This window comes from Dasypus novemcinctus, chromosome 4, assembly GCF_030445035.2.
Source record: "Dasypus novemcinctus isolate mDasNov1 chromosome 4, mDasNov1.1.hap2, whole genome shotgun sequence".
NCBI classification, from domain to species: Eukaryota; Metazoa; Chordata; class Mammalia; order Cingulata; family Dasypodidae; genus Dasypus; species Dasypus novemcinctus.
In genome coordinates, this window is record NC_080676.1 from 136793727 (window position 1) to 136817135 (window position 23409).

Below are 23409 nucleotides of genomic sequence, written 5' to 3' on the forward strand. Positions count from 1 at the left end.
CACTTGGTGGGATATAAGTCACTATTTATAGAAATTATATTATATGGATACATATTGAATGGTTTTAAAGCCACCTTTTGTCATACAGTAAATATAAATAAGAACTTTATCCTTTCTTCATGTCAGTCACTGCAAACATGCTTGTTGCTTTCATACAAAGTAAGGTACAACTGCTATGAATAGATCATAATCCATTCCTCACTTTCTAAGATTAGCTCAAATGTATAAAATTTGAATCTAGTTCTAGGTCTCAGAGCCTATATTTGGGGAATTTCTAAGTAGGATTCTTTTGCTACATGCTTAGTTGAATCTCTGCTTTGTTCTCATGTACTGATGGCTGACATTCTTCTTTTTCTACTGCATTTACAATCACACCTTCAGAATTTATTTCTCCATCATTTTGCTTAGCAACATCTTTAACAACACTACAAAAACTCTCAATATTTTTAGTTAAGGGACTTAGGGTCCTTCTCATAGAGAAACCACCTCCAGGATTTGGAAATATATTTAATAAATACAGATTATTTTTCAGATTTCCAAAAATTGCTAAAATGATATACCTCTAATTCCCTCTATAAATTAAAATTAAGTGACATATAGTTTCACAAAAGCAAACCACATATGTTAAAATAATCCATGTTTCATTGTATTAGTATGCTAATTTCTAATGGTGCTTTGATTTTTTAAAAAATTACATTTTATCTGAATACTTATAAGATCTAATTTGTGTTTTAATACATATAGACACATATCCTGATTCATCAACCAAAATTTCATTCAGTATCTGAAATCAATGGCAAGCTTAATGCTTTTTAAAATAGATAGCACTGTTTTAATTAAAAATGTCAGCAATGTAATTACTCCTTAAGCAAAAGGCCACAGAGAGGAAAATTGGATAATACTTAAATTGAGCATATAAGAAAATTAATTTGTGTTAAAATGTAGCAAATAGACATTTCTGTGGCATCATGATAAAGATTTCAGATCTTTTACTTCCTTGCAAAGTAGAATTTATTGAATTTATTTATTAAATTTGGTAAAACTCTAGAAGCTGTCTTAAAATATTTCTGAGGTATATAATATTTCATTTTCTTCTTTAAATCTTGTTTCTTCACTCCTAAAATAAATCAGACTAAAATTTAAGTCTGCTTCACTATCTTTTAAAATGCAGAAGTTTGTAGGTAATGTTTGCGGTTTCGTAGGTGATTGCCAAAATTTGCACTTTCTAATACCTGAGCACACAGATAGATTAAAGTTTAGTCAAGCGAAAAAACAGTTACCTTTCCCTTAAATCTACTATTCATTTTTCTGGGATTAACCATCCACAGGATCCTGCTTATTTAATGCATAAAAGGTGAATATCAAAAGATACAAATTATCCATTTGTGTGCAATCCTGCTATAAAATCCTGGAGGGGGAAGCATTGGATTGAGTTGATTGAAAGACACTCCTGAAAGCTACATTTTAACTTTATAAGTGCACAGAAGATGAGTTTTACTATTTAGATATATTCTGCAATAGGCCTTTAGACTATCTAGGAATAAACTACTTTTTGTGCTTCATTCTTTTGTGTTTCTTTTCATTGTTTTTAAGATATGCTTGCTATAACTGATGAATGAATGATGTTCACGTTTATCTAGTAGATTAAAAACATTACTTAAACTTTATTTAGGCTTGATTTCAAATTGTAAAAGAGTAACAACATCCATCTTTCCACTTAATTAGGTATCATCAATCTCTTTTTCTCTCTCTGAGATCTCATTTCTTTCAAGAGGAAAATAAGACAGTGGCAAATAAGCTTAAAAATGCTAATGTGTCTTCTGTAACAAATTTTAGTGAAGTTTTATGTTAGAATGGCATTATAAAACATAAATGTAATGAAATAAAAGTTTGCTTCATAAATATGTGATGTTCATATATATTTAACAATATCTGGCTGTAGTCATTATATTCCAACTATAGGAGAGGGAAGTTGAAGTGTCAATAATAAATTAAGTATTAAGTGTTTTCCTTGTTTTTGTTCTCCAAAAAATTTCTTGGCCATAGCATCTCTAAGTTTCCTACTCTTTAAAATCGATCCAAGAACATTATAAAGTCCTTTGTTTTAAAAAATAACTTTTAAGTATTTATGAAATAAGATTATCAAATTCAACACTACTTACAATACATTTTCTCAGATATATTATGGAACTCATTGCATCAAATGAATAAACATTTATTGAGAACATCAAGTATAATCTGATATTGCCTTATTAATATAAGTACATTCTTATATAATATTTCCCTTCCATGTCAGTCCTGTTTGTGGATTCTTCTGGTAGTGTATCTCCCATCCATCATCTATTAAATGGATTCTGGAACTGAAAGACCAAGGAAGTAATACAAGGTTTGTATGTTTTGTTTGTTTGCTTGGTTGGTTGGTTGGTTTCTGTTATTTTGAATGTGGACATCTGAATAATCTTCAGAGGAATTTGCTAAGTATATGAAGGTTGAAGACCATCAAAATATATGTGTGGGACTGATAAAAACTGATGTAAATTAAAATTTATATTTGAATATTATAAGTATATATGCACGAGTTGAGACTAATTTGGCATGGATATGCAGTTTGCTTCTAGAGATTTTGGAAAGACACAATTTGAAAATGGATTTTTGCAATAGCTGACACCAAGAGGAAAGTCAGAGAAAGAGAACTCAGTGAAGACACTTGAGAAAGAATGTTATGATAAAACTCAGCAATTCAGTGTCATGAAAAAAAAAGAGAGAGAAAATCACAAAGTAGGAGGACATGACAGTAATATAAAATTCTTCAGAGAGGAATTAAAATGCATCCAGTTGATTGAGTCAATCTGTTTATGGGGGCACACTTATAAGTTATTCAGCAGATTCATAAAAAACTGATGCTTAAATAAAATAAGTGAAAAAATGATGAGGTATAAAATATAAACCAAGGTTATAAAATATAAACCATGGTTTGGATAAATTCCATTGGTACTGGCTAGCAAATTGGAAGCAGGCAAGGAAGAGGAGTATATATTGGAGACAGGAGGTATATACAGTTGTTTTTCTACCTCGTGGTCTCTATAGTTTATCTGTTTAGAAGAAAGCATCAGCCATGACAGAGATTAAAAGAGGAAAAGAGGGTGGTAGAGGTGTTGCCTGTTTGGGAAAAGAAGCATCTAAGACAAGTAAGTAAAAGTTTGGGCACAGTTAGTTGCCTTGAGCAAAATTATGAGCTAGAAATAACTACACAGAACCATTACTTGGAAAGAATCAAGAATAAAAGAAATGATGGACCAGACTCCTATATGGGTGCTGATCTGACATATTTCACTGAACTAAAATCAACTTGCATAATAAATGTTGGAGCTTGTTAAAACAAGCATTCAGCTGTGCTTAGACCCTCCTTACCAGTTGTTCCTGGGTGCTGGTTGGTGACTCTGACCATGCTGGGTCATGCTGGATCATGCTGGAGAGATAGCACTTTAGCACACACTCACCAAGGGAGCAGTGCACATGGTTGTCTACAGTTCTGTATATTTGCATTTGGAATTGGATGACCCACATGGGGATGGGAGATCCTGTGTGATTTTAATCACAGAAGATCAGATATTAATTTCTACTCAGGGTAATCATGCACATCTTAAAGAAAGAGTTGGTTGTGATAAGCTAGGTTACTATCACTGGGGGCTGGAAAGGTCACCAACATTTCTTTCCTTAAACATTTCTTTCCTTAAACATTTGCCCTGGCCACGTTAGAGGCCATTAGCTCCATTCGTAGTTCTTAGTGTCTTGGAAATGCTATCTTTTTTTTCCATACCTGCTAAAGGAAAGACTTAATCTTCATGGAAAAATCAGGTGCTTGTTAATTTGTCTTGGTGCTATGATTGGGGTGATTCATGTTTTGAAAGAAGAGGAGACTAAGACCTTAAATGTAAGCAAGCTAGGTGATCTTGGTTTGGTGGACTTTGAATCATTTGTGGTGATTATGTCCTTTGTTATCATTGAGATGGGGCCTTGTGATGGACAGTCAAAAGCTTTTGTTTACATAAAAATCTAATATAGAACATTTCCATCTCCTGATTTAAAGACTGGGCATTGTTATAAAAGAACATTTTGCAGGAAAGCCTGTGTTGAGGCATCCCTTGACTTGGATTCTGTTTCTAAGTTTTTTCATCTGTTTAAGAACAAGGATTTATTATCTAAATAAGGCCCCAGATAAATTTAACATTTCCATAATGAGTCCAGTATAGTAGATATCCTTTACAATCTATATTAACCAGCTCAGCTATTGTTTAATAATGAGTTGTGGGATATGGTGGCTGATGGTACTTTGAGTGATTTCCCTATAATTTTGGGATAGAAAAATAGATGCAATATCATTATACTTTTAAAGATGTCCATTTTCATCTAACAAGTCTGCCTGGGTCTTTGAAAAAAAGATGAAAAAGCAATGAATGACAATCTTTATAATATGAATGTACTTTTAAATAATGAAGAAAATGTAACCTTCAGAGAAATGGAAATTAGGTAGCTTTTGGAAGAAAAAAATATTTAAAAAGCTAATCTATATTTTAGTTACTAAATGAATTTGAATATGAGAATATGTCTGAAAAAGAATTTTTCTTGCATTAGGCAGAATTTTAATATGATCCCTGTGAACATCACCACTGATGATGCTCTGATGATTGTGGTATATTACTTGCCAAGTTTTTAGATGTAGTTATAGTTACTAAGTAGATCATAAAATAGTGAAATTTTCCATGGAAAACTAATCTAATCACATAACTTCATAACTTCAGATGGAGAGAGTTTTCTCCTCTTAGAAGAAGAGGAAGTCATAGCACTTTGAAGCATGCCAAGGATTCTATGCACCATAACTAGTTTTGAAATGGAGGGATTCACATGACGAGAAATGTGGATGGCCTCTGGAAACTGACAACAGTTCCTGTCTAACAGCCAGCAAGGAAATAGGGATTTAAATTCTATACCCACAAGGAACTGAATTCTGCTAGCACCTAAATACATCTGGAAGAGCTCAGCCTGATCCACATCTTGAGTTTTCGCTTGTGAGAAACTAGGCAGAAACCCAGTTGAGCATGCCTGGACTTCTGACTTATAGAACAGTGAGATATTAATATATGTTGATTTAAGCCACTGAATTTATGGTGATTTGTAGAAATAAATTGCATTTAGAACTAAAACAGTTCTCAAATAATTTTTTGTAAAGACTATCTTTTTTATTGTTTCATTAATTTGGACTAAGGACAATCATCTTTCTATATTTTCAATAAAATATGTTGCAAAAATAATCTCAGTACTTGGATGGATTCCATTCCTGTTAGCAATCTATTATTGTAGAGATATTTTAAATGTTGATTACTGTACCAATAACTAAATGCAGTCATGCCAATTTTTATTATAAATAAACAAATGATTTATTTCTTCTTTGGTGAAATAAAAATAGGTAAAATACTGCAATGAACTAGTCTATTAAGTCTTTTCATTGATGAAATTACATTTTATTTGCCATTATAACCTTAGGGCAAAATATTGACATCCATTTGCTGTATGTGGTACTGTATTACTCATCCAAAATTAGTTCTATGTCCAAAGCCTTGCCATGACTTCCAAACGGGTTGCATATATTTCCCCCCCTCCATTGACTAAACATAAGACTTACTTTGGCCAATGGAAAGAGGACAGATATAAAAGTGGGTAGCCTTTGAAATGAAACCGTAAGGAGAAAATTAAGTTTCTACTAGTACTTTTGGAGCTTTAACCATCTGTCATGAGAAAAACAGGGCCCTGGTAAAATTTGAACCTTTAACCTAGGTCCCACAGTGAAGATACATGGAGCTGATATGGACTCAGCTCAGAGTCTGGAGAAAATTCTAACCTAGAGGCACCCAGTTGACCCCAGATGAGGTCAGCTTAAGGTCAACCAACACGCAGACCTCTAAGCCATTGATACCTTGGGAGTTTTTTTAATGCCATATATTTCAGCAAATAATTGTCTAGTACATTCTAATGCCAGATATAACTTGTAGAAAGTAAGTGGTATAATTTTTGGTGTAAAGGAGATGCAATATCAATTTTTGTATTCTAATAATACAAATAGTACTCCTTGCTAATGAGTTTAACTGACTAACAAAAGAGCAATTATAGTTGAAAATTCCTTTTTACTTTCTGTTTTGCTATTAACTCCTTTGAAGATAGCTTCCATTCAAGGAAATACAACAGAAACTCAAAGATTATCTAATCAAGAAATATTTTAGAATATTTTATTACTTCATATTAAAAACATAAACCACATTGCCTTTTGATTGAAGGTGCTGATATATTTATAATCACTTTCTGTAGATAAAAATAAGATGTCTTTTGGTCTCAAGATCATCTTATTAAGCATTTATGTCCTATAGTAAGCCATTGTTAAATATTGAATAAGTGAGACAAACACAATAAATGAGTCAGTGACTCAGTAAATAAACTAAGTTTTTAGCCATTAAATATTCTCCTTAAAGATTGAAAAGAAGACTTTTACAATTTACCGAGAGTGGAAGGAAAAGTTTAAACTCCTCTGATATTACTGGGAAGGAAAATCTTGTACTACTGGTCAATAAACTTTTTTTCCCCCATATAATAGAGCACTCCAAGGGTGAAAACAGGGCAGGTTACTTGTCTAGTCTTGTTTCAAGAATAGTAATAACAAACATACTGGCAAACAAAGTAATTGGTCTTATGTCAATACTAGAGTACTTATGTATGAAATGCTTTTAGTAAAATGCGTCTGGTTGTTACACTGACTTAAGGAAATAAACCCAAGATGTCTGAATTTACCTGATGGTTTCCTAAAAAATGCCATGGAACAATATGATAATTTGAGTATAAAGTGGAAATGTTTCATTGATTAAATTTCTCCATTTGGGTGTGGAAATTTCATAACTTACGTAACAATCTTATGTATTAACCTGTGCCAAAGATGATCATCAACTAGGAAATAAGCTAAGAAGTCTTTCAACTTTCCCATATCCTAGACAGAGCAATAATTATATAATTGATATCACTACTAAATCTTGATATTGGGTAATATTTCTGACTTGTAGGTCTGATTTGACTATCCAATTCTTGTATAATCGCAATCACTTAAAAATAATTCAACTTAATTTCAAGATCAAATTTATACTTGTAATCAGAAGAGACAGGAACAGTCATGGCACTTCTTATTGCCTGTTTCTTTTAAAAATTAAATAAGGTTCTATGTTATACTTAAATCTTCAAGGTTTTATAAATCTTTTTTTATATAGATAGTGATGGATATAGGAAAACATAGACAAGTTTGCGTAATTTTTAAGCATTTCAGTTGCCAATCCTTATGCTACAGGTATTTTAAATGCCAAAAATATATTTTAAATTTCCTTTTAAATAAATAAAACAAATCACTTATTCTAACAATTGATGTTTTCCTGAAATACATGATGAGGGTATGTGAAATTATTTTATTAGTGATACACATATTTGAATCGAAATGGAAAATATTTTTTTCCTATTTTGAAAATCCAGCATTATGAAAAATAGAAAGTGACTATTTAATGGAAATATCTTATCTTGTTCCAGGACAAAGAACTATCTAATACTTCAAAGATTAGGCTCTGCCTCATTGCCCAAGTAATCATTTTCACATTGAGACTATTTAGTCAGCTTTACAGATGAGAGTAATGCAGGGTAAAGTTTTAGAAATATATTATTATGTCTACGTAGGAAAAAATACATTTTAGAGGATAGTACTTAAGCTAAAAATCTTAAAAAGCCTAATGGAAAGCAAAGTATACTGAAGGCTAAGTAGAAAAAAATGATATTCAATTTTAGCTATAGGGAAAAAAATAGGTAAGTCTATTTAAAGAAACTGAAAACTCTGCCAAATTAGCCCTGCCTATTTGACACTCCAGGCTTATCCTGAAAATTTTCTCAGTATTTAGATAAATCCATACCATATGGCTCTGAAACATAACAAAGAAAAACATTTTGTATTAATATATGAGGCACTAACTATAATTATTTTGCAAAGCTGAGTATCCATATAGATGAAAGTATAAAACTTTTGCATATCATTGAAAGAAGATAGGAACTCATGAAAAGAGTTGACCATATTTCTTTTTGAAATACTGGTTTCTATTTTGAGAAAAGAATCAGTTGTGTGTTTTTTTTTAAGATTTTTCTTTCTTTCTTTCTTTCTTTTTCCCCCTTCCCCTCCTCCTACGCTGCTGTTTTTGCTGTCTGTGTTGTCTTCTCTTCTAATTTTCTGTCCTCTAGGATTCAATCCTGGGGACCTCTGATGAGAGGTTCCCTGTTAATTGTGCAATCTCAGTTCCTGGTCTCTGTTGCTCTTCACCTTTATTATCTCCTTGTCTCTCTTTGATGCATCATCATCATGCTGCATGACTCACTTTGTGCAGGCACTGGCTAACCACATGGCCACTCACGTAGGCACTGGCTCGCCACAGGGACACTCAAGTGGACACTGGCTTGTTTGCCATGCAAGCACACTTTCTCTTCTTTTTCACCAGGAGGCCCTGGTGGGATTAAACCCAGGTCCTCCCATATGGTAAGGAGAAGCTCTATCACTTGAGCCACATCCCCTACACAGAATCAGTTTTATTTACATTTGATGATTTTAGATTTTTAAATTTTCAGATAAGAGAAAATCTTCAAAGTATTATGTATGTGCAAATATTTATGTACACATACATGCATTATTGCTCCAGTTAGAAAACTTTAATCATTTTATGTAAATATCTTTAGATAGTATAGCTTTTTTTCTTTATATTTATTAGTCATAAGAAAAATTATTATATTAATCAGTTCTATTTCATCTTTTATCCAGAACTCTACTTTCATCCAACTTTGTTGAGTAGATCTGGAGAACTTAAAGAGATAAACAAATTTTAAATGCAAATGGAAATTTTTATTTACAAATTATGCATACAATACAATCTCATTCAAAGCAATTTTCCTGGGTCATAAACAAAAACATGTTTTCAAAACATGAGACATTACCATTTCAGCAATTCTCTTATGAAATTAGAAAAACTTATGACCAACTCTGTTATATTTTTATATTTACTTATTTATCCATTTACTTATTTTTCACACAGTTAATTTAACCTTTTTAAGTTTAGAATTGTTTCTGTTTAACTAAATACATATTTAGATATCTAAATAATCATTCCTTTTTCTCTACTTCCTCTAGCTACTTTGGGCTAATCAGGGCTAATTGAATAAGCAATAAATCATACTTCCTAATAAAAGCTCCTAATTTCAGAAAAGATAAATTTGACATCTTCAGCTGTCTGTCAATCATGATCTGTCAAGGAGTTTAGGATATGAACTAAGAATGTTGGTTGACAAGCATCCTTCCTGCCTTCTCTAACAAACATATACAGTCTTGTCTGCAAGGTTTGAAAGAAAGTGTTGGAAATGATTTTGTTTTATTTTCTAACACTTTGTAGGAGTCCGTATGATTAAAATTTTTGACCCAGGGATAAAAGAGCTTTGTTTTTGAGGCAGGCTTAGCTTTCTAAGGAGAAAGAATTTGCTAAGTATCTTTTTTTTTTTTTTTAATATTTATTTATTTAATTTCCCCCCCCTCCCCTGGTTGTCTGTTCTTGGTGTCTATTTGCTGCGTCTTGTTTCTTTGTCCCCTTCTGTTGTCGTCAGCGGCTCGGGAAGTGTGGGCGGCGCCATTCCTGGGCAGGCTGCTCTTTCTTTTTCACGCTGGGCGGCTTTCCTCACGGGCGCACTCCTTGTGCGTGGGGCTCCCCCACGCGGGGGACACCCTTGCCTGGCACGGCACTCCTTGCGCACATCAGCGCTTAATTCACCTATTTAACCCTGCTTTCATGTTGGCATTCCCAAGACATTAATGCTCTAAATCAACAAAATTGTTAAATCCCTTTTAAAGTATAATTCAAAGGCAATATGATAAACCAACCAACCAACCAACAAAATTGTTAGAAAATGCCCTAAGAAATTTGTGATGAGATAGTAAAACAGATACAGGCAGTGCTGTGACAAAAAAAGTTAATTCCATTCCATAAAAATTAAAAATAAATAGCACAGATTTCTTTGAACAGTCATATCTAATGCTTTATCTTAGGGTAAGACATAGCTTTGCATGTATCTGCATATATCTAAATGTGAATAAATTTCCATTTTAAAAACAATTTATATATTATATATATTAAAAATAATTTTTAGAACTACAAGGAACTTGACAGTCTGCTAATATGCTAACACATGCAACAGACATACAGGGCATATGACATTATTGTTTCAGGTTTTATTGGCATTAAGGCTTTATACCAAGATAATGTGATAAAGTGATAGGAAAATTAAAAGAAATATTACATTCTATTAAGTGTTAGGGGAGTTCAAGTTCATTTCAGCATAGAAAAATTGAAAAGATCACATTAATGTGTATAAATTGACTTGTGCTTTCATAGAAGGATAGGATTTGGAAAAGTGAAAAAGAAGATAAAGAATATTTCAGATAATGGCATACTCTAATATAAATGGAAAAAGAGTTTGATGTGTGTATAAAATAGCATGAATAAAATTTGGAAACCTCTGTACTATTAAATCAAAGTAGATAGGCTATTTTGGACTACAGCAATTTCTATAGTAGCTTTTGTAATGACATGCTTATCCTTTCCCTTTTCATTTTCTTAGTTATAAAACCACTCTTTCCTGGTGAGAGTTATTGCATTGTCCTGATGAGATGCATGGAAGGGTAAGTGAGTCAGATCTACCTAAAGTCCTATTCCCCTGGTCAAATTGATTTCTTCATAGAGAGAAACTTGACCACAAGTGTGTTAGTTGGAGTCCCTCCATGATTTTTGATATGAGGAAAGAAAGAAGTCTTTCTGGGATTTCTAGTGATGGATGGAGTTCTGAAAACATCTCTTTTCCATCAGCTGTGGGCATATCTGGCATTATTTGTATATAAATTGCTTAAATCCAGAGTTGTTCATGGAACATAGCTATTATTAAAGAAAACAGAACTGAGAGTGGAGGAAAATAGAGGTTGAGGACCAAGGACAGCATTTTTTTTTTTTTTTTGGTATCCAAATTTATCCTTTCCTGATTTTTCAATTATACAAATGAAAAAATCTTCACTTTTGTTCTGTTTCTTAATGTGCAATTATAATAAGCAGGCTTTAATTTAGAAAGGTTACAAATGTAGGAAGCAAAGCGGCCACAGAAGTGGGAAGATGTTCAGGGAATTTCATGTCAGCAATACTAATAAAGTCTTTTGTTAAATATTATCCAGTATTTCAATGTAATCACTCAGGAAGGTGCTGGGGAGAGTGTCATCTGAGCACATAGAACATTATCAATCAATATTTGTGGGATAAATGAAGAACTGAATGGTCATGCCATTAAAAACAAATAAAGTAAAAATCTCATTCAAAGAAAGTGTTTACACTTTCTTTTTCTTTCCTTATTCCTTACTCTTTTTATCTTGATGACAAGGTTTGGCTAATTGGCTAAAATAAGTTATAATTTGAATGAAGAAACAAAATGCACAATAGATACAAGAAGGGAAGTGTCATTTGTGTGTGTGTGATGGACAAGAAAACAATAGTGCTAAATGAATAGAAAAGATTATCCTATAGAATAGTGTCAGAAAAAAATTTTGCCTAATGGGCTGAAGATAAATGCATGTCTTAATAATCAGACTGAAGAATGAACTTGTATTTTGTAGGAAACAGAAAGTAATTGCAGGTTATTGAGCAAAATATTGACATAAAGCAAAACTATGGGAAGATCAATCCTACAACCTTTCCTAGAATGCAGAGTGTGTAAGTGTTTGTGCATCTGTGTGCACATATATGCTGGAGAAGGTACTTTGTTGGTTGAGGAATGAACACTTTAAATATATTGCATTATCTTACTATAATTTCTGCGCTAGTTTAATCTAGTTTAAGAACTATGTGTTCTTTTTCTCCTTCAAAAGTCTGGTGCAATATCAATATAAGCTTGTTCAAAAAAGTGATCGCTGGTTCACTCTTTAAAAGTCTTAGAAAATGTTTTGCAGGCTGGAAACCTGGGCAGCCTCAGCTAGGTTCTTGGCTGAGGACATGGCAAGGCTCTCATCTGTAAGCACTGGATTCCAAGCTCAAGGATGTTTTCAAAATTCAGTTCCTGGTAATTGCAGGACAGAGGTCCCTTTTTCCTTGCTGGCTGTTAACCAAAGACCACTCCCAGATTCCAGAGACCACCTACATTCTCTGTCATGTAGCCCCTCCATCTTCAAGCCAAAAATTGCACATTGAATCATTTTTGTGCTTGGAATATCCTTGTCCTCTGCCAACAGACTGAAAAAAGTCTCTGCATTGCCTTGATTCCTAGAATTAGATACAGTGCCCTCTGACAATTTTCTTATCTAAAAATCAACAAATTAGTAAACTTAACTATATCTGCAAAATTTATTTTGCCATATAATCATGGTAGTAACAACAATAGTCTTGGGGGCCATCTTAAAATTCTGCCTAATTCAAGGACAAGTTTTCAGATACATTCTGATATTCAATCTCATTTTAAAAAAGAAATACAGAAGAATTTTTTTTCTCAAAAACCTGTCATATTTCTATTTCTTTAGGAGATATTTTCATTAGTTTGCTGTTCAGTTTCACAATATGAGTTTTCATCATTAATTTTAAGAATTGCATATGTTAAAGATTTCCACTCATTTTGTTTTTATCTTTTCAAAAAGACATGCAAACTTGCTAGATGAAAACACATCACTAAAAGCATAAAATATCCTAACAATAATCATAAGGAGGGCATTTAAGACTAAAACCATCATCACAGGCATAATTTGCTATCCCTAAAAATAATAAATGAACAGGTTAAACCTGATGTTATAATGAATAACTAAAAATTTTTGTGCCAAATTCCCTCAGAATTTGTTTATAAAAGATGAATAAAATATTATTTGCAATATTTTCTTAAACCCATATATATTTAAATTTGCACTTCACAAGTATGACTGTAAATGATTAATTTCTGCAGTTACAGGATATTTCGAATATTATAATTTAAGTAGACCACAGACATCAATCACAAATATTAATATTTTCTTTAAATAGCACTGGTCACCAAATTAGTAAAACTAAAATTTTCAACAAACTAGAATTATCATTTGCTGCTCATAAACTTCTAGTTTTAAAACCTTTGAGGGAAAAAGTTAATTCAAAGATTATGAAGCAAAAATGTTAAATATTACAGAAGATAAATTCAATACTCGATATATAATATTTTGATATATGTATCAATATTAATTGTAATTTTTTAGTTCTTCTACATCTTTAAGAGAGTCATTGAGTATTTTCATGCACTTTAAAAATAAAATGTCATAGAATAAACGAACTAATAAAATTAGTTGCAGGCCACAAATGTATCCTTAAACTTATCGCTTACATAGTGATTACAGTTTCAGGTTCCATGTTTAGTAAAATTTTCATTATTAATGAAACGTAGAAAGAAGCAACAAAATATATAATCATAAGCACAGATTAAACCTTAAATATGTGATATTTGGTTTTAAAATTGATATTGGAAGAACATATTTATCAGGATTACCTTTTTTCCTTTTCAATGTTTTATCTATCCATATTATTTTTGTGTGATTTCAAGAATAATAGTAAAATACCATAAAGAAGACCTGAGCAGATATTGGATCTACATTGAAAATATAAATATTATTAAACTAAGGTATTAAATGCCCTTATATTAATTTCAACATTTTTTTAAAGATGTATCCTAATTGGTGTGTCTAGCAAATGCATGTTTATTCATATGTTTATATATGTACATTTGTGTTGATAGAACAGCATGCCCATGAGTTTGTTGGGATGAAAGGAAGTACAGTTCTCTAAAATATTGTAGATAATATTTAATTCCATAATTGGTAGCTTACAGTGACTACAGTTAAATATTAAAGAGTAATCATTTCTATGTTAAATCAGTTCAACCATAAAATTCTATATAGAATGTGTTAAAAATGTATCAGTGAAAATTTGTTTATCCAGCAAAGTGCTGAAAAACAAATGTTCTAATATTAACTTTTCTTTTACTTGACAAAGTACTTCATTAACAAATTATTGAGTTCTGTCAGTTAAGAATTTGTAAATATAGACTATTGTATCAAGTCCTCAGCATTGCTGCAAGTATCTATGAATCTTGTCCTTCAAGCAGTGAAGCTTGGTTGTCACTGTGGGCCCCAAAGGGAGGGGGAAGGAGGAATAGAATAGTTGGAAGAGTGGGTAGCAGGAGGGCAATGGCAGTGTTCTACAAGATCCTGCAATGATGGATACAAGCCATGTTAAATATCACCAAAAATTTATGAAGTGTATAGTCTAAAAAATAAACCATAATGTAAGACATAATTAACCAAAAATTTATAAAATTGTATGGTCTAAAATGTAAACCATAAGGTAAACCATAATGGAACCAAGGTTAGTAGCTATGTTTCAATATCTGTACATCAGTTGTCCCAAATGTAACATCCACATGTAAAAAGATCATTGCTGAGGAATAGGGAAAAGGGATTCATGTTGGGTATATGGGAGTTCCCTATATTCTATATGTGACTTTATTGTGACCTAAAACTTTTTTGAAGACATTAAAAAAAAAAAAAAGACTGTAGACACTGAGGAAGAAATAGAAGAGATAGTCTTGCCATTGTACATACAGGGCAACACCTGTTACGTGATGAAAGATAAACTCTAAAAAAATTTTATGATATTTTTCATTTTTTAATACCCCAATTTATGTTTTTATTTTAGCTTTTCTAAATTATTATTTTTTCTATTTCTAATCTTTAAGCCTATCATTACTATTTCATTTTCCTATTAATTTAATTTGGCAATACCTTAGACTTCATTTTTGATAAAGTTTTGGATCACAGAGATGTTCAACTATAGCAGGGGAGAAGCACTGATGTGGGTTGTCATTTATAGGGGATGCATGGGTGCGAGGGAGTTCTCCATCGCATCTACATAGGGTATATAGATATGTTTGGATGTTTGTTGGGTATTGACATAGATGGTAGAGCTTCACACTACAACTGAGGGAGTGCTGAGTTCCCATTCCAGGAAACACTATTACACTCCCCAATGGAGCAGCCAAGTACAAGGGCAAAGACCAGTGAAGAAGGATGATACAATGATGAGCCCTTGATACTGATGACTATGCTTATAAGCCTGTGTGCTTGAAATTTCAACTGGGCTTAGAGTTGCAGAGTGCCTAAGAGCTACCTCCTGAGATCCTCCATGTTGCTCAAATGTGGTCACTCTCTAAGCCAAACTCAGCTTGTAAATGAATTACCTTCTCCCAGTGTGGAAGGGGATGAGCCTCCCTGGCACCAAGGGATTGCTACCACGCACCAACTGGTGGTGCAACTAGAAAAAGACCTTGAATAAAAGAGGGAAATGGTAAAGACTAATGAGTTTATATGGCTAAGAGACTTCAAAATGAATCATGGGTGACCAGAGTGGTCACAATTTTGCACATATATGCAGGATCTCAGAGACAGCCAAAGTAAATGCAACCCCAGGTAGTGGTGTTCCTGAGGGCTACAGAGGCACCCAGGTTCTACAGTCATGACAGATGGCTCTGGAGCTCAGTGCCTTGCCAGTGGGTCTTGAAATTTGTGCTCCTGAGTGTGATGGAGTTTAACTCAGATGTGACCTTTCAATACATGCCCATTCTGTCACTTTTACTGAAACTGTGGTTGGTGCTGGGCATGGTGTATGTTCAGGAGACTTGAATCTCTGCACTCTCTATGTGCCAGCTGAGCACTGAGCCTCACCAGAGTTGTAACACCTAGTCTCCTGTTCATTGGATTTACCCAGGTCAGCTAACAGGGAGATGAAGATGGTCAAACACCACACCAGGAAACCAAGAGAAACTACAATTGCAAGCAGGAGAATCGTATCCATCAGCCATGTGGGATCTAAGCCCCCTCTCAATTTAGAGGTGTAGTGGACCTCACCATCCCAGGGTCCTCACGATGGAGGAATAAAATATGGATTAGAGTGGACTTACTGGTATTCTACTATAGAATTACTGTGACTCTAGCAATGGAAGAAATTATATCATTGATGTGGAGACAGTGGCCACAGGAGTTGCTGAAGGCAGGGAGAGGGAAAAGGAGGTGATATTGGGGCATTTTTGGGACTTGGAGCTGTCCTCAATGATGTTGCAGGGACAGATGCAGGACATTATATCTCCTGCCATTATCCACTTAATGGACTGGAAAAGAGTGTAAACTACAACATAAATTATAATCCATGCTGTGTGGAGATGCTCCAAAATGTACTCATCAAATTCAAAGAATGTACCACATTAATGACAGAAGTTGTCAATGTAGGAGGAATGAAGGATGAGGGGAGTGGGGTATATGGGAACCTCATATTTTTAATGTAACATTATGTGTGACCTATCTATCTTAAAAAAAAAAGATAAGAAAAAAAGAAAAAAAAACTACCTAAAATGTAAATAAAGAATTTGTAAATATAATAAAAATTCCTAGTAAAATCCATTGAAAATTCAAACTGGTGGGAGCACCATTACTTTAGTCTTTAATGACTGAGTTATATGGAAGGTTTCACATCCCTGGCAATACCCTGGTATTAATATATATGAATTATCAGGCGATTATAGGCCAGTCAAAATTTACTGCTATTTAGAAAAAGAGTGCTTCTGAACTGCTAGGTTAATTAGGTTAAGTCAGTTTATTTTGAGAGTGAACCAAATGGTTGTCTAAAGAGACATTGTTGTTTCTGAATTCTCTCTCGTCTGTCTTCACTTAACAATTTAATAGAATAATTGGCAAGATTTAGTGCTATTCAGGCATAACTTTAAAAAGTAATTTTGATAATTCATAATATATGTAGACACATTCGTTATTAATGAAAGTGTGAAAATGAATTTTTATTTTATAGGAGAGAATAACAATGAATTAGGGAAAAACATAGCAAAGGTGGTCTAAATTCTCAATGGAAATATGCATTTGTATACCTTAAAGATCTGAGGATATATATTTATTTAGTTGAAATTTTTCAACAAATAATACTTAAATTTTAAAAATTCAGGAGTAGAGAATAATTTGGAATACATTTTTATCTTTATTGAACTAATGGTTTAACTTGTTGAGTCTTTGTAGTTAATTATGACAAAAAAGTCAGAAAAAATGTCCGTTAACACCACTTGTAACAAAAACCCCAAAATAGTTCTATTACACACTTTTATGAGTACCTATTTTGTAGATGGTTATCTATATTAATATTTCAAAGAGGGTAGATGCCCTATTTTTTTGTGTGTTTGTTTTTGTTTTGTTTTATTTTTATTTTTTTGTTAGGCCAGTAAAAAGAATTTATTTGGGAAATGTGGGAAAGAACAGAGTTTGCTGAGAAGTGGGAGAGAAAGACCAAAATACACACCAAGATTTGGTGCAGGCTCCTCTAGTCAGAGAGAGCACCCCAGGTTTAACACATTTAAAACTTTTTGCTTAATATCTTCATCTCCTATCAGTATTAGCTTTAGTTTCTTCATTCTTTGGCGTGATCTGTGGGTACATAATTTATTCTTCAACTGGTCTCTACATCCTCCTATCAAAAAATCAGCAGGATCCCAGAGACAGCCAAAGTATATACAATCCCAGCTACTGGTTCTCCTGAGGGTTACGGAGATACACAGGTCCTACCATCATGGCAATTGGCTCTGGAGTTCAGGGCCTTGGCAGTGGACTCTGTCTGGGAATTTGTATTCCTGAGTGTGATGGAATTGGACTCAGATGTGAACTTTCTACACATGCCTCCTTTATCACTTTTACTGAACCTGTGGTTGGAGCTGGGGTTGGGCCATGAGCCTCAGCAGAGTTGCAGATCCTACTCTCTGGTTTGTTGGACTTTCACAGGTCAGCTAACAGGGAGGTGAAGATGGTCAACCACCACACCAGAGAACCAAGAGTGCTTACAACTCCAAGCAGGAGAATTGCATCCATCAACCATGGATCTAAGTCCCCTCTCAATATAGAGGTGGAGCAGACATCACCAACCCAGGGTCCACAGGATGCAGGAATAAAATATGGATTAGAGTGAACTTACTGGTATTCTACTATAGAACTATGATGACTAGTAATGGAAGAAAGAGTAATATTGATCTGGAGAAAGTGGCCAAGGTAGTTGCTGAGGGCAGGGAGAGGGAAGTAGAGATAAGATGTGGGGGGTGGGGAAGCATTTTCAGGACCTGGAGTTGCCCTAAATGATATTGCAGGGACAGATGCTGGACACTGTATATCCTGCCATAACCCACTGAACGTACTTCGGGAGAGTGTAAATTACAATGTAAACTATAATCCATGTGGTTCAGCAGTGCTCTAAAATGTACTCACCAACTGCAAGGAATGTGCCACAGTGATGAAGGAGGTTGTTGATGTGGGAAGAGTAGAGGGGTGGGGGATGCGGTATGTGGGAACCTCTTACATTTTTTAATGTAACAATTTTTGTGATTTATTTATCTTTAAAAAAGATGATTTAATAAAAATATATATTTAAAAATCAGTCAAAATGATTATGACTGAACTGATGATACCAACTGGTTTCTGGATTGGCTCAATTAACTACACATGTGCTCCCATTTACCAATAAACAGGATTTTGAATGAAATTTCCTTGTCAGTGAAATGGTACAGCTTAAAACACACAAAAAACACAATGAAATGCCTATTTTATTTCATCCTTTAAGTGCATAATTCATACATGCTTTTAAGGACTTTTAATTTAAAATTTAAGGAATTTTAAACATGTCGATAAGATATAAAATATAATCTAAAACTTATGACCATTTGTTGAGCAAGCTTTGAAATGGTAAAATATTTCATGGGAGTCTCGTTTGACTCATTCAAAAGGTGTGGGTCTGTTACATGACATTGTGTTTTTAAGTTAAGTTTTAGGACATCCATTTTGGACTCTTTGCTTAGTCTCATTGTCTGTCAACTTTGCTTTTTCTATTTCAGCAATATAATTCTCAGAATATTAGTTATAGAAGAGGGTTTATTTCATATCTTAGAAGTTCTCTGACTTCTATAATCACAGAGATTTCTTACTTAAGATCAGTTACTTTATTATGTGTCACATCTCTTAAAAATTAAATATAGGCTTCTTTATCTTTCTGCTCCACTTTGAGGATCCAGTGTGTCATGTTTATTACCTGGCACATAAATTGCTCTTTAAAATGAAATGAATTTAAAGGGAAAGGATGTTGGTTATATGGGAGTCCCCTGTATTCTATATGTGGCTTTACTGTGGCCTAAAGCTCCTTTGAAGACAAAATGAAAAAAAAGTATGACACTGGGAGCATAAATGGAAGAAAATAATGTCACTGCACATACAAGACAAGAGATCTTACAGTGATGAAAGGTAATATGTCAAAAATTTTTATATTTTTCATTATCTTTTAATATCACAACTTTTAAATTTTATTTTAGTTTTAGTTTTTTAAAAAATCTGTATTTTATTTCTTATGTTTAAACCTAATATTTTTATTTCATTTTCTTATTAAATGTATTTGGCTATGTTATTGGCTTCATTTTTGAAGAAGGTTTGGATCACAGGAGGGTTACAACAGTGGCAGGGGAAAATCATTGTTTTGGAGTGTCAGTGATGAGTGATATATGGGAGGAAGTTCACCTGGGCATATATATAGGGCATATAAATGTGTTCAGATATTCATGGGGCATTGTCACTGTGAGTGGAGATTCACAAAATAACCAAAAGAATATCAAATTCCCATCCTGGGATCTCTGCCACATTCTCTAATGGAACAGCATGAATCCCCTAAGTACAGGGGCAACAACTAGTGAAAGAGTATGGTCCACTTAGGGGGCCTTGATATTGGTGTCTTTGCTTATTAAACATTGCTCTTGAAATTGAAACTTAGCCTGTTGTTGTAGGGTGCCTAAGAGTTACCTACTGGAAACCTTCCTGTCATTCAAATGTGGCATCTGTCTAAGCATATAAATGCAATAACTTCCCCCCAGCATGGGACACAACTCCAGGAGATGAGCCTCCCTGGCACTGAGGGATTTCTATCAAGTACTAACAAGCAACTGGAAAAAAAAATAAAAGACCTTGACCAAAAGGAGGAAAAGGTAAAGATAAATGAGTTTATATGGCTAAGAAACTTCAAAGTGAGTCAGAGGTCATTTCAGAGGTATTGCTTATGCACATCTCAGGAGGTTCTCATTGACAACCAAAGTAGATACTATCCCAAATAGAGGGGCTCCTGTGGGCTATGGAAACATCCAGACACTATAACCAGGGCAAATAGCTCAGTTTTGTCATTTGCCAGTAGGCCCTACATTGGAATTTATAATCTCTATAGTGACAGAGTTGAACTTAGTTGTGATTTCCCTACACATGGCTCTTCTATCCTTGTATATGAACCTATAATTAGTACTAGAATTGGTAGATGTACATCCAAGAGTGTTAAGTCTTAGGGCTTTCTATGTGCCAGCTGGGTCCTGAATCTCAATGGAGTTGCAGCACACTCTTCAGTTCATTGTTCTCACCCAGAACAACTAACAAGGAGGAGGTAATGGACAAAGAACATACCAAAAAATGGAGAGTGTCTAGAACTGCAGGCAAGAGAGTTCCACTCATTGGCCGTATGGGATCAAAGGCCCTCCTTAATTAAAGGTGGAATGGGTATCAACAGCACAGAGTCCTCAGGATTAGAGAATGAACTATGGGCTAAAGAAGTCTTACTAGTATTTTATTATAGACTTATTGTGATTCTATCAATGAAAGAAAGATCGTTGATGTGGAGGCAGTGGTCAGTGGAGGTTCTGGGGATAAGGAGAAGGATAAAGAGGCATAATACAGGGGCATTTTTGGGCCTTGGGAATTGTCCTGAATGACATTACAATGACAGACACAAGCCATTATATATCCTGCCTTAACCTACAGAGTTGAGTGGGAGAGAGTATCAACTACAATATAAACTATAATTCATGCTTAGTGGCAATGTTCCAAAATGTGCTTATCATTGCAATGAATGTATCACACTAATGAAAGATGTTGCCAATGTGGGAAAATGTGGGAGGAATTGGGAGTGGGGCATATAGGAATCCCCTATATTTCTATGTAACATTTATGTCATCTAAGTTTCTTTTAAGAATTTTTTTAAAATTACAAAAAATAAATAAAATGAAATGAATTTATTTGACCTAAAAAAAATCAAAAACAGAAACAAAAGCAACAAACCTTTACTATTTAAATTAAACACAATTAATTGAGATCCTTAAGAGAAAAGGCAATTATGCTTCATTATTACTAGAGGGAAATAGTTGTAATTGTGCCCACTATTTTAAAGATAATCCAAATTTACTTTTCTGTATTAATAAGAAATATGTAAATATTTTGGCTATTGCTTTACAAGTTACTTATATATTTTTTATTAAATCTCTATTAATTTCCATTTAAACACATACTTTCGCTATGTGAAGCTACTAAATTTTATCTTAATTAGTGATGATATTTCCGGTTATCCTTAATTAAGTATAATTGCTTAAGCTTTTGCAACATATTTGATTCCTTTAAAATACCTTTTCAAAAATGAAAGTCACATTTTTTCAACTAATTAAAACAAAACAAATTGACCTTAACATTATGTATACATATTTAATGCTCATTAAAACTACAAGCTTTTGGGAACATATTTAAAGTCTAAATTTTTAAATTTACATTCTAGATTTAAACACTGTCACAGAGCTTGTAACATTGTAACTAGTCAAAATGGAAACTCTTATTTCAATTAGTCTTATTTTAAATTAAAAAATATTTTACATAAACAAATACTGTCTAAAGTGTATAAATATTAAAAAATATATATAGGTAAGTAATCAGGAATTTATAATTATAGAACTTTATAGTTGTTATATCTTGAATATTATTTCATCTAGCACCTTTCTCTGCGAGACAAGAGCTAGTTATACACGGTGCCTTTCTAGTTATTAGAATAATAATAATCAGAACAATGTTATAATGGAGATTTAGAATGACAGATTATTCACAATATATGCTACTCTTAAACATTCATTATTTTCTTGTAAATATTAATATAATACATATACATTTTGAGGAAAATCTATAAATTAAAAAATATTCTACTTTTTTTGGAATTACTTAAGATCAGTTACTAATTACATGTCACATCTCTTAAAAATTAAATATAGTCTTCTTTATCTTTCTGCCCCACTTTGAGGCAGAAATGCATTTGTACATCAAATTTTTTCCTAATCCTATTCTTTCTTTAGTTCTTTTCTCACTCCCTATCAATTCAGGCATGTAAAATTAATTATATTTACTTGCCTTCATTAGTTAAGTTGTAAGTCATTGCTGAAAAATGATATCTGTTGAATCTGTCATTATAAGAATACAGAAATTAACTTAAATCATGTGTTGGTGATCAATTGCTTTGTAATAATCCATCCCCAAATTTAGTGACTTAAAACAACTTTTATTATCTTACATACTATCTATGGGTCAAGAATCCAGGTGTGGTTTAGCCAGATCTTCTGGATTTAGGTCATTCATAAAGTTGCTATTAAGCTCTGAGCTGGACCTGCAGTCATAATAAGACTTCACTGGACATGGATCTCCTTCCAAGCTCATTCATGTACTTTTTGGCAGGATCTTGTTATTTAGTGGCTGTGGCATTCCTTGGTTCCTTGTTGCCTAGACCACTCAACAGAGCAGTTCACGAAAGGACTGCTGGCTTCAAAGGGAAAACAAGCAAGACGTCAGCCATAGCCTTTTGTAATCTAATCTTGAAAGTAACATCCCATAAATTTTGCCATATTATATTCATTAGAAGCAAGTCTCACCTAAACAATGAGAAGGGATTATAGAAGGGTATGAATATTAGAGGGCAAGGATTATTGGGAGGCATTTCAGAGGATACCTGCCATAATTATAAGTGAGAAAAATAAATTAACCAATTTCTAATATCTAAATATACTTTTCCCATGCTTATGCAGAAGTGACTTTAAGAAAATGAAAACAATGACAAAAATATTTCATTCCAAATACTTTGAGTGTTTTTTTCCAGATATGTCTTTAAAAAATTGTTTGGTTATCTTCCACTTACTGAACATTATTTTTTCCTCAAAATAGATAAGTGAAATAATTATAGAGGTCAAGGTGTTAATTAAGTAATGATAAGCATACAGAATTTACTTTTCTAACCATAAAGTTGAAAATCTATTTATATCTTTTCAAATTCCTTTTTTGTTATTTATTTACAGCTATTCATTTAAAATCCCAAAGCTCAAATTATCACT